This window comes from Macrobrachium rosenbergii, chromosome 23, assembly GCF_040412425.1.
Source record: "Macrobrachium rosenbergii isolate ZJJX-2024 chromosome 23, ASM4041242v1, whole genome shotgun sequence".
In the NCBI taxonomy this organism is placed as follows: Eukaryota; Metazoa; Arthropoda; class Malacostraca; order Decapoda; family Palaemonidae; genus Macrobrachium; species Macrobrachium rosenbergii.
The window spans coordinates 32,540,278-32,552,777 of record NC_089763.1 but is presented as its reverse complement, the minus strand read 5'-3'; the positions used below and the strand labels follow the sequence as shown (position 1 = coordinate 32,552,777).

Here is a 12,500-nt window from a genome sequence, read left to right as displayed (position 1 = left end):
ATATATATATATATATATATATATATATATAATATATATATGTATATATATATATACTGTATATATATAAATATATATATATATATATATATATATATATATATATATATATATATATATATATATATATATATGTAACGTTTGAAGTTAATTTTTAAATTGAAACGGTAGTGAAATTTTTTCACAAAAATATATACCTCTTGCGATAGTTTACTTAACTAAAATTATTATGCTTTTCTTCACTTTCAGGTTAGTGTCTTCTGATTGTGTGCACGAGACTGCAGGTTACCGGAGTTCTAATGCAAGCACATTCCAGTAAGTGTGACGCCATTTGCCATGATTTTAATCTAACCCCGAGTAGTCATGCATATATTGCGCTGAACCTTTTTTAATATTTCTTTCCTATTTTAGTTAAAAGTCCCATTTTCTTCAAGTGAGAAAGATAGATTGGCAGTCTTTTCCAACCATTTTGTTAAAGATTTACTGTTTTAGAATTGATGAACTTACTTTATATTGTATATTTTCCTACTTTGGTGAGAAGTGACTCGGCACAACCTCTTTCAGGAAGAGATGTAGTGGGAACTTTATCTTGAAAATGACTGAGTTTAGCGATGCATTATAATTCGAATTTTTGTCTATATTAGAACTTTATGCGTAGTTTATCATCCACGTTTCTCCCTGTTGATTTTACAATTTGCTGGTTTTGCTCTGCCTTCCAGCAAAGCACTTCCTTAGTTCGGCTGCGAGCGGTTTTTGTCGCCCTTTTGGATTTTTGGTTTTTTTATCGCAGTATGTCTGTCAGAGTTAATCATCTTATCAAGATTTTGATAATTGCTGTTAAGTGTCGAACTCGTTTTTTTTTTTTCATTTTATCCACATTTTGATAATTACAGGTAGTGTGGAACATTTTTAGTGTGGAACATTTTTTTTTTAATAATTTTATTTAGATTGTTATAATTACAGTTAGTATGGAAGTCTTTATTATAAGAATTTTTTTTTTCAGATTTTTATATAGTTAGAGTGGAACTTTTTTATCATTTCATCCAGGTTTTGATAATTACAGTTAATGTGGGTTTTTTCCTTTTTAATACTTCGAAGTCATGTTCGGGCATTCTCCATAACCACCAGAATTTTTCCGTCGATTGAAAAACTCTGATATCACAATAAGTATATTTGGGGGTGATTGAATAGTAATGACGGAGTGTTTCTTCGTTGTAAATATTTTTTTTTTTTTTTTACAATTAAGTATGTTTCTGTTTACAGTCCTTTACAATCTCACTGGAACTGCCAATGGAACGGGGAAAATTATTTTCGTATCTAGAGTTTTTTTTTCTACAGCAAGTACCTTGAACTGAAAATTGTTTTCGTATCTAGAGCTTTTTTTTCTCTCTAGCAAGTACCTAGAACTGACAACAAATATGGTGGAAGACATTACATTCTCTCGACTGATTTATGTTAAACTGTGACACGAATGATAAAAAGGTGCCATGTATAAAATAAAATCTCGCTTTTTTATTCAGCTCTCATGTTCTTAGGATGCTGAAAAATCTTGGAGGCTCTCAATTGCTATTGAATTGAATTGAATATAGAATTTAGGCCAAATGCCAAGCACTGGGACCTATGAGGTCATTCAGCGCTGAGAGGATAATTGCGAGTAAAGGAGGTTTGGAAGGTGTAACAGGGGAAAGCCTCAAAGCAGCTGCACTATGAATCATTTGTTAGGGTGGGTGGAAAGTCAGATGGAAGGAAAGAGAAAATGAAAGGAGTTACAGTAAAAGGAACGAAAGGAGTTGCAGCTAGGGGCCGAAGGCACGCTGCAAAAACGTTAAGTAATGCCTACAGTGCACCGAATGAGGTGCACTGACGGCACTACCCACTACGGCGCTTAATTGCTATTGAAAGGAAAACTTGATCTAATGAAAATTCCATGATAAAAAAATGTTCAACTTTCAATTAACTGTATATCTAACTTTATGCGAATGGGTTTAGAATCCATAGGAAAAATAATCAAATACATCACTAGTTAAGTTAACATAGTACATACAGGTTATTGAAGGTTTACACATTAAAGCTTTCTGCGTGTAAAGTTTGGTATAAACGACCAAACCTCTTTGGAAATGCGGCCTTGAAAACTTAACTCGTAATAATCAAAGCATTGATAGGAATGATTCCTACCTTTGGGAATTGCCGGTAGGTGTTCACGGGAATGCCCGAAATAGCGGCTCGCCTCCAATTAGAAAGGGGGGCCGCGTCGGAATCGGGAATAATCAGCTTTCGGGAATTGGTCAGATTCTGTAATATAAGTCTTTGTGAAATGCCTTGCAATTCATTCTCATTTATAACATGTGACCTTCCACCTTTCCCCCGGCAACCCCAACCCTCCTATTTCCTTACCATGATCTTGTACTACCTCCGTTCGCCCCCCTTTTTTAAAAAGTAAAAAAAAAAAAAAATACACTAACACATGTTTGCTTAAAAAGATAAACTTTGTATTTTATAGAACATTGACCTTCAAAATTAGCGCCTCCCAGATTACCACGAATATGTTTAAATACATAAACGATTCATCAACCTTTCACTCTCACGTAATACAAATTCGTTTCCCAGTCATAAGTATTTCTCATAAGCGGCCACAGTTGCATTTAATTGCAAGGACTCAAACATTCCCAGGCTGCTAACTCATTTCTCGCAAGCGATCATAATTACGTTTCAAACGACACGTGGAATGGTCTTCTTTCCTTTTATGGTCTCCAGGACCATTTATGGACTGCTTTTTATCGTTGGCTTTATTCTTCATAAATAACAGCTGTGTGGTCTTGGCTGGTCGAGCGTTTCTGCGTGCTACCACAAATGGCGAACATTCGCGTCTGCGCGGAATTAGATTGGTCAGGAGATATTAGATTATATATATATATAGGATATATATATATATATATATATATATATATATATATATATATATATATATATATATATATATATATAAGATGCATATATATATAATATATATATATATACATATATGTATATATATACAGTATACATATATAATATATAATATATATATATATGTATATATATATAAATATATATTATGAGTGGTGAAAACATACGATCTTTCTTATGGTTGTTCTTAAGTATGGTTTAGAAGAAATTATTAAGTGAAAAATTGTCATGGAAAATAAATCTGCAGCAGTTTGCAGTTAAAAGGAATATTCTCATAGGTAAGAATAAGATTAACAAGTTCGAATTTTTTTTTTTTTTTTTTTTTTTTTTTAGAAAATTGCCTGATGTGATTTTTTTTCCTCTCTCGCTCTCTGACAATCACCTGATTATTTAACCTGTTGTGCATCAGTACCCGTAGGGGGGTTAGTGCCGTCAGTGCACCTAATGCGGTGCACTGTAGGCATTACTTAAAGTTCTTTGCAGTGTGCCTTCGGCCAGTAGGTGCAACCCCTTGCGTTCCTTTTACTGTACTTCCTTTCATATTCTCTTTTTCCTCCGTCTTACTTTCCACCCTCTTCTAACAATTGATTCAGAGTGCAACTGCGAGGTTTTCCTCCTGTTACACCTGTCAGACCTTTACTGTCAATTTCCGTTTCAGCGCTAAGTGACCTCATAGGTCCCAGTGCTTGGCCTTTGCCCTAAATTTTATATATCTTTATTCAGTTCGATTGTAGTAGGACTAAGTTTCGTCTTTTATGGACCTAAGGAATTTTTCCTTAATATCTCGATGAATTTTCGGAAATTGTATCTTAGTTCTAAGATTTTTTAGAGCGAGGAAATTTAAATGCTGAAGGTCATTGACCTTACCTACAGACCTTACAGTTCGTTCGGGTTGCCCCAGGTCTCTCAGTGTGAGGCACCTCTGATGTCTACCAGAGAATTGCTAATGCATCTTCCGGTATATTTTGCATCTTCTAATCTTGGATGGTCTGGGATGCATCTTAGATATTTGTCGAGGTTATTCTTAAGCACATCTACGGTCACTCTGATATGTTCCTCAGATGAGCTGGTAGCTCATTGAATAGACGCTGCATTATCGATGCTGGTGCGTGGTGGATTAATGTCCTGTGTGCTTTCCTTAGTTTTCTTGGTATAGTTTTGGGCACTATTAATCTACCTCTGCTTGCTCTTTCTGATATTTTTAGCTCCATGATGTTTTCGGTAATTCCTTCTATCTGTTTCCATGGGGAGAGAGAGAGAGAGAGAGAGAGAGAGAGAGAGAGAGAGAGAGAGAGAGAGAGAGAGAGAGAGAGAGAGAGATAATGATTGCTCTTTGCATGTCCCTCAACTTATCATCATTAGTTAGAGAGAAAGAGAGAGAGAGAGAGAGAGAGAGAGAGAGAGAGAGAGAGAGATTATTTCACTTCGTCCTTCAGCTTATCAACATTAGTGTGTGTGTGTGTGTGTGTGAGAGAGAGAAAGAGAGAGGTAAATATTGAATGCACTTCTGCATGTCCTTCAGTTTATCATCATTAATTTGAGAGAGAGAGAGAGAGAGAGAGAGAGAGAGAGAGAGAGAGAGAGAGAGAGAGAGAGAGATTATTTCACTTCGTCTTTCGGCTTATGAACATTAGTGAGAGAGAGAGAATTTATTTAACTCCGTCCTTCAGTTTATCAGCATTAGTTAGTTAGAGAGAGAGAGAGAGAGAGAGAGAGAGAGAGAGAGAGAGAGAGAGAGAGAAATTGCAACATTGCACCGCTGCACACACTTCATAATATATGTTGGCGCTCTAATCATGCACGCGAAGCCGCCACTCTTCTAAAAGCCCATCGCTCATCCGGATAAACAGTAACAGACGCGAAACATAGCAAACCTGTTGCAATGGGCCATTAGGAGCTGTCAGCGGTTGCACCACGGGAATGCAGTAATTCAGGATGTTTGTATTTTAATGTCAGGGTAGACTGACTCTCTCTCTCTCTCTCTCTCTCTCTCTCTCTCTCTCTCTCTCTCTCTCTCTCTCTCTCTCTCTCTCTCTCTTTTATTCCGGACGTTTGTGTTTTAATGTCAGGGTAGGAGAACGTTGATATTCTCTCTCTCTCTCTCTCTCTCTCTCTCTCTCCTCTCTCTCTTTATTCCGGACGTTTGTATTTTAATGTCAGGGTAGGAGAACGTTGATATTCTCTCTCTCTCTCTCTCTCTCTCTCTCTCTCTCTCTCTCTCTCTCTCTCTCTCTCTCTCTCTCTCTCTCTCTCTCTCTCTCTCTCTATTTTATTCCGGACGTTTGTATTTTAATGTCAGGGTAGGACCACGTTGATATTCTCTATCTCTGTCTGTCTGTCTGCCTGCCTCTCTCTCTCTCTCTCTCTCTCTCTCTCTCTCTCTCTCTCTCTCTCTCTCTCTCTCTCTCTATTCCGGAGTTTGTACTTGAATGTCAGGGTAGAAAAACCGTGATGTTCTCTCTCTCTCTCTCTCTCTCTCTCTCTCTCTCTCTCTCTCTCTTTTCACATACTCTCTTTTTCTCTTCGCGCAGCCCACTTTTGTATTACCTGTCGGTAATGAGGGATAATGAAGACTGATGATTGTAGATGGCATGATAATGTCGGCAAATGATGATTATTGCAGTGGTTATTAATTGTGATGGATGGCGGCGTCTTGCATCTGATGGAGAGTTGCAAGTTTGTCCTTCCTATTTCATTAGTTATTTAGTTCTGCGTTTATTTTTTCCATTTTTTTTTGGGGGGGGGTGCCAGTTATTAGCAAGTTCCTGTTGAACGGTCTGTTGACCGATTAATTTATGTACGTATATTAATTTGTGTACGTATATTAATTTGTGTACGTATATTAATTTGTGTACGTATATCAATTTGTGTACGTTTATTAATTTGTGAACGTATATAAATTTGTAAACGTATATAAATTTGTGTACGTAAATTTCAGTACGTATATTAATTTGTGTACGTATATTAATTTGTGTACGTATATTAATTTGTGTACGTTTATTAATTTGTGAACGTATATAAATTTGTAAACGTATATAAATTTGTGTACGTATATTAATTTGTGTACGTATATTAATTTGTGTACGTATATTAATTTGTGATCGTAAATTAATTTGTGTACGTAATCTAGCGTGGAAGTAATGATAGCATAATTGAAGGGCATTAGAATTCCGCAGTAATTCCAGTTGCTTGTAAACTCTGACCGAAATACGAGATACTGGAATTACTTTGGAATTTTAATGGACAACAATTGAGTCACGATTCTGTAACTTTCAAAACAGATGGAATGCTGCTTAGTTATTTTTTTTTTTAATAATTATCATGAGTTGCTGTCTCCGAAGGAGGCGGGGGTTGGGGGGTGTTAGTGCACCTCACGCGGTGCACTGTAGGCATTACTTAAGGTTCCTCGCAGCGTCCCTTAATTCGGCCCCCAGCTGCAACCCCTTTCAATCCTTTTATTGTACTTCCACTCATATTCTCTTTCTTCCATCTTGCTCTCCACCCTCTCCTACCAGTTATTTCATAGTGCAACTGCTTTGAGGTTTTCCTCCTGTTACACCTTTCAAACCTTCCTACTTTCAATTTCCCTTACAGCGCTGAATGATCTCATAGGTCCCAGCGCTTGGCTTTTGGCCTAAATTCTATATTACGTTCCATGAATCACGGTAACAAGTATATTTTTATTATTGTAATAATTGTCACCGTTTTTATTTTATTGATGCGTCGAGATTTTAATCGCGTATCGATAGATTATTATTATTATTATTATTATTATTATTATTATTATTATTATTATTATTATTATTATTATTATTATTATTATTCAGAAGATGAACCCCTATTCACATGAGGCAAGCCCACCAAAGGGACCATTGACTTGAAATTCAAGCTTCCAAAGAATATGGTGCTCATTTGAAAGAAGTAACAGAGGGGAAAGGGGGATCAGGGATCAATGGTGAATGCGAAAGATCTCTGTTCAAATACAACTTACGATAAATTGACAAACAAAGCGACCATCTGTCGAAGGTCCAAGTTGTAACTGCTACTCTTAGGAAACAGAAACCTACCACCGCGAACCGCTCTATCTACCCCTTTCGTTCCTTTCACTGTACCTCCTTTCATAATCTCTTTCTTCCATCTTACTTTCCACCCTCTCCTAACAACTGATTCATAGTGCAACTGCGAGGTTTTCCTCCTGTTACACCTTTCAAACCTTTTGCTGCCAATTTCCGTTTCAGCGCTGAATGACCCCATAGGTCACAGTGCTTGGTCTTTGGCCTAAATTCTGTATTCAATTCAATCTATCTACAAGAGATAAATCACTGGCAGAGGCAGACTTTTAAACTGAAACTGAAAAGGAATTTTAGTGCGGGAATACCCAGTTTGTTCTTAACTCTCTCTCTCTCTCTCTCTCTCTCTCTCTCTCTCTCTCTCTCTCTCTCTCTCTCTCTCTCGTTTACGGTGCTCACGGATCGTAGTACCTTTAAACCGAAATAAGTTCTGTTCGTTATCATGAACTACATTAATCTTGGATCATGTAGGAAGAGCACATATGTGACCTATATTTGTAATGTCATATATCGCCCACATGTAGAGTTATAATTATGTTGCCCACATATGTCTTATGTCAGTGAACCTCATTTAAGGTCACATATAAACGCTATTCGTAAAGTCACCTGAGGTCACCTGTGATCCACCTAAGGTCACCTGTCACCCACCTAAGGTCACCTGTGATCCGCCTAAGGTCACCTGTGATCCACCTAAGGTCACCTGTCACCCACCTAAAGTCACCTGTGTCCCACCTAAAGTCACCTTTGATCCACGTAAGGTCACCCGTGATCCACCTAAGGTCACCCGTGACCCACCTAAGGTCACCCGTGACCCACCTAAGGTCACCCGTGACCCACCTGTATAAGGTCACCCGTGACCCACCTGTATAAGGTCACCCATGACCCACCTATATAAGGTCACCCGTGACCCACCTATTTAAGGTCACCCGTGACCCACCCCCACCTAAGGTTACCTGTGTCCCACCTTTTGGTCCATACTGGTGTTCAATCTTGTTCACGAACAATGGTATAAATCAAGGACTTGTGACTGAGTTTAATTAATCAAAAGCTTTAAAGCTATCCTACAGTACATGACATTTATCTGAAGATTCTACTTTTTATCCCTTGTATGTGTTTGTGCTTGTTTGCTCGTTGCCTACTGTATTTGTTTGTGAATCAGTGGATGTCTTGTGCTGTTTATTTCTGTTTGTTATTTAACATTAATCCGTGAATTTGTTGTTGATATCTTTGTATACCTGTTAATTTCAACATTTCATATAAGTCCTTTAGACTGAATGTGTGATTATTTTTATATTCCATATTTTTCCTCTTAGGACAAGTGTCCCCTTATATATATCTGTGTCTGTGTGTTTTAATATTAATTTTAACATCAAATTTAATATCCATTTGACTGTGTATGCGTGTTTTGGTTTTTGAGTTCTGGCATATTTTATCAAGATCTTTAATGCTATTTTTGGGATAAACCCTTTAAAAAATATATTCCTGTGCCTGCCACATTTAGTAGGCTATACAGTAACAGAATGTAGTGTATTTGTTTGCTTGTAAGAAACAAGTAAATTTAACTAAAACTTGAGCATCCTCGACGAATCTGGGGTGATCGGCAGTGAGTCACTTAAAAGAACTTAAACAGCCCTTAGGAGTCTGGTGTAATCGACAATGAGTCACTTGCAAGAACTTAGCAGCCCTCAGGAGTCTGATGCAATCGGCAGTGAGTCACTTACAAGAACTTAAACAGCCCGTAGGAGTCTGATGCAAACGTGAGTCACTTACAAGAACTTAAACACCCCTTAGGAGTCTAATGTAATCGACAGTGAGTCACTTACAAGAACTTAAACAGCCCATAGGAGTCTAATGTAATCGGCAGTGAGTCACTTACAAGAACTTAAACAGCCCTTAGGAGTCTGATGTAATCGGCAGTGAGTCACTTACAAGAACATAAACAGCCCTCAGGAGTCTGATGTAATCGGCAGTGAATCACTTACAAGAACTTAACAGCCCTCAGGAGTCTGATGTAATCGGCAGTGAGTCCCTTACAAGAACTTAATAGCCCTCAGGAGTCTGGTTTAATCGGCAATGAGTCACAGCCTGGCCCGAGATACTTGTCAGAGTGAATGAGGGATTTGTCTTTTTACACGGCTAGACAAGGAACAGCGCGGAACTAATGCTGTGAGGAGCAGCAGCTGCATGTGCAGCAAACATACACCCGCATTGCTTGCTCAGTACACTCAGAGAGATTCTGTCATTATTCACGCACTTGTGGTGGGAGGAATCTTGTGGACTGGAACAATAAAAAAAGAAATTAATTAATCTTAAATTTTTTGACATGAAATTGATGGGAAAGAGACCAGATTCTTTGACCTAACAAGGCTTGGACTTGTTGAAAGCTGTACCAGATTACATATATAATGTATGTATGTATATATGAATATATATATATATATATATATATACACATATATATGTGTGTGTGTATATATGTATGTATATTTATTTGCTGTCCCTGGTTATATATGTCACCATCTTGAGATATCTTGTAATTCAAGCAATATAACCAGATTGAGTTCAAATTTGCAACTAAAGTCTACGGAGTTGCTACTGGGAGAAGAGAAAAGAAGAATAAGGTTTCATTCTGGTAGAATATAATGACCTCGTCGAGATCTCGGTATTTTTAAGTTATGTGTTATCCAATTTGACGATTATTGATAACCGCCTGTCATTATTTCTCTCTCTCTCTCTCTCTCTCTCTCTCTCTCTCTCTCTCTCTCTCTCTCTCTCTCTCTCTCTCTCTCTCTCCACCTAAGCCTGAGGTCAACAAAGGAATACTGGGCTGTTTAAGGAACTCGCTTATATTGTTCCTTTCCTTCTGTGGTTCGGAATCAAACCCTGGTACTTCAGCTGTGAGCGCCGCGCGCGCAACGAGTTATGGTTTCTTGTAACTCCTGCTAGATAATGAAAGATAGTTTTTGAAAGGAGAGAGAGAGAGAGAGAGAGAGAGAGAGAGAGAGAGAGAGAGAGAGAGAGAGAGAGAGAGAGATATCCAGCTTTGTGATGATGGCATTAGCTCCGGTTATAGTAAAGATAATGAGAAGTCGTTTTTGAAAGGGGAGAGAGAGAGAGAGAGAGAGAGAGAGAGAGAGAGAGAGAGAGAGAGAGAGAGAGAGAGAGAGAGATCCTCCTTTATGATGATGGCTAGCTCCAGTTATAGTAAGAACAACGAAAGATCGTTTTTGAAAGGAGAGAGAGAGAGAGAGAGAGAGAGAGAGAGAGAGAGAGAGAGAGAGAGAGAGAGAGAGAGAGAGAGAGAGAGAGATACCCTGCCTTGTGATGATGGTACTAGCTCCAGTTATGGTAAGGAAACGGGGCTATTTTACAGCATCCGACAAACTCGAAACAGCTGTCGATTCAGCCCCTGTTACGAGCTGCCCTTGAGAGCAAGAGCCCGTGGTGGCATAAGTGCCAGACTTGACCTGACAATGACACCGAGCCCCAGCCACCGGATGGTGCCATCTTCAAACCTTCTCGTGTTCACATGGGGTGGTTTAAGGTCTAACATTCGGCTTTCGTTCAAGAGTCCTGGCATGAAACTCGCTACAGGCCTTAGTGGCCTGGTTTGAGCGGCCTTAGGTCAAAATAAGCCCAGAGAAGGCAGCAGTATGAGTCAGTGAGCTGACATAAAGTGTCAAGTTGTTTATCTTTACTGTGTCAATTAAAACATCAGATAGTTGGAAATGTTGGCGTGCGCAATTGCACCTGTCCGTCTTTAGTTTGTTGAATTTAAAGTTGTATTATTGTTTTTGCGAAAGATTAAAGCCTTTGATATATGTATATATATGTCAGGTTAACGTAATTTTCCCATTTTTGTATGGGGTAAGCATGCCTTAAGATTTTAGACCTGTGGTCTCGATCGGCTGCCCTGCCTGATATATATAGCGTATATATATATATATTGTTGCGCGGGTAGGGCGAGATTCGATATATTTGTTATGTTTTTATATAGTATTTAGTCTGTAACACCCATTTGCTTTTAAACAAACCTATCCGTTGATTACATATATAATATGTCTATAGCAAAGTGTATGTCTCTGATCAGTGTAACCCGCGCCACAGACCTATCCGAAGCTGCTATGTAACCGACTGAGCCATCGAGGCTATATACAGTATATATATATATATATATATATATATATATATATATATATATATATATATATATATATATATATACAGTATATATATATATATATATATATATATATATATATATATATATATATATATATATATATATATATATATATATATATAATTGGAAATAATATAACACATGAGACATCAGAACGTTTTCACAAATAAATAAATGAAAAATAAATATATATAAATATATATATAATAAATATATATATATATATATATATATATATATATATTATATAAATATGTATATATATACACGATAATGAGTAAATGCACATACAAACATACAAAATACGACGGTGTTCCTCTGAGTAATTCAAGTGAGCATCTACATCAGCATCAAAAACTTATCCCCTTCTCCCCCGTCTCACCCCTTCCCAAAAATCGCCCCCCCCCCTCCCTTGCTAGGTCTCATCTGGCAGTAAGAGGCTCCATCCCTTTTCAATGAGGCTCCCACCTTGTGAGCTCCAAGTTTCAGAAACTTTTCTTTTTTCTTAAGTTTTAGGGACTTTTTGCTCGAGTTCTTACCCTAGTCTTTTCATTTTACACTTTCATTAATGGAGAAAGTTGCAGCTTTTTAATGGCAGATTAGTGGGAATTCTATTTTACAGCTTTTTGGACGCTTTTGTAAAATTTTTTGGTTTAGATGTTTCGTCCACGCTAAACTTAATGCGTTGTTTTGTTTCAGTTAGAATTGTTATTTGATTTTATATTTTTTTTTGGTTTTTATTTCATTTTTTTTTTTTTTTGGTCTGCTTGGTGATAGACTTTTCAGTAGAATACCCTTCCTCGGTTTTGATGAATTGGAGTATGTTGGTTGGTAGTGATATGTGAAATATCCTATCAGGTAATAGGAACCAATTTTTCATGCTGTACAGCTTCGTATCTATCTACGAGTCAAATTTCTGCCGGTGGGTAAAACTAAATTTTCTGTCATGGTGTTGATATATTTAGTTAAATACATTGTCCGAGTACACGTGATTAAACATGTTCACTGATTGACAGCTGCTGACACCGTGAACTGTACGATTGTTATACCTCGAGAAAATAGCCAGAATTACCTTTGGAGCAATGATGTTCGATATACATAGGCACGTACTGATAAACAAGGCCAAGAGAAAGGGAAGGTCTGCTCATTTCCCCCAAAATCCCCCATGTAGGCGGAGCTTTGTCTACCTCCTTATTGCGTCAGCTGGTGAATTGTCGTAATGATCGGGTACCTACGAGATACGTCATCGCCTACGTAGTTAACCCAGGTGGGAGGCGACTCCACCCAATTGTGCAGACCTT

General features: G+C 37.7%; 1 long non-coding RNA gene across 1 annotated transcript in view; it reads left to right on the top strand.

Moving 5' to 3' along the window:
- The window catches only part of LOC136851446 (uncharacterized), a 651,038-nt gene that overhangs the window by 78,591 nt on the left and 559,947 nt on the right, over positions 1–12,500 (top strand). The window lies entirely within an intron of this gene.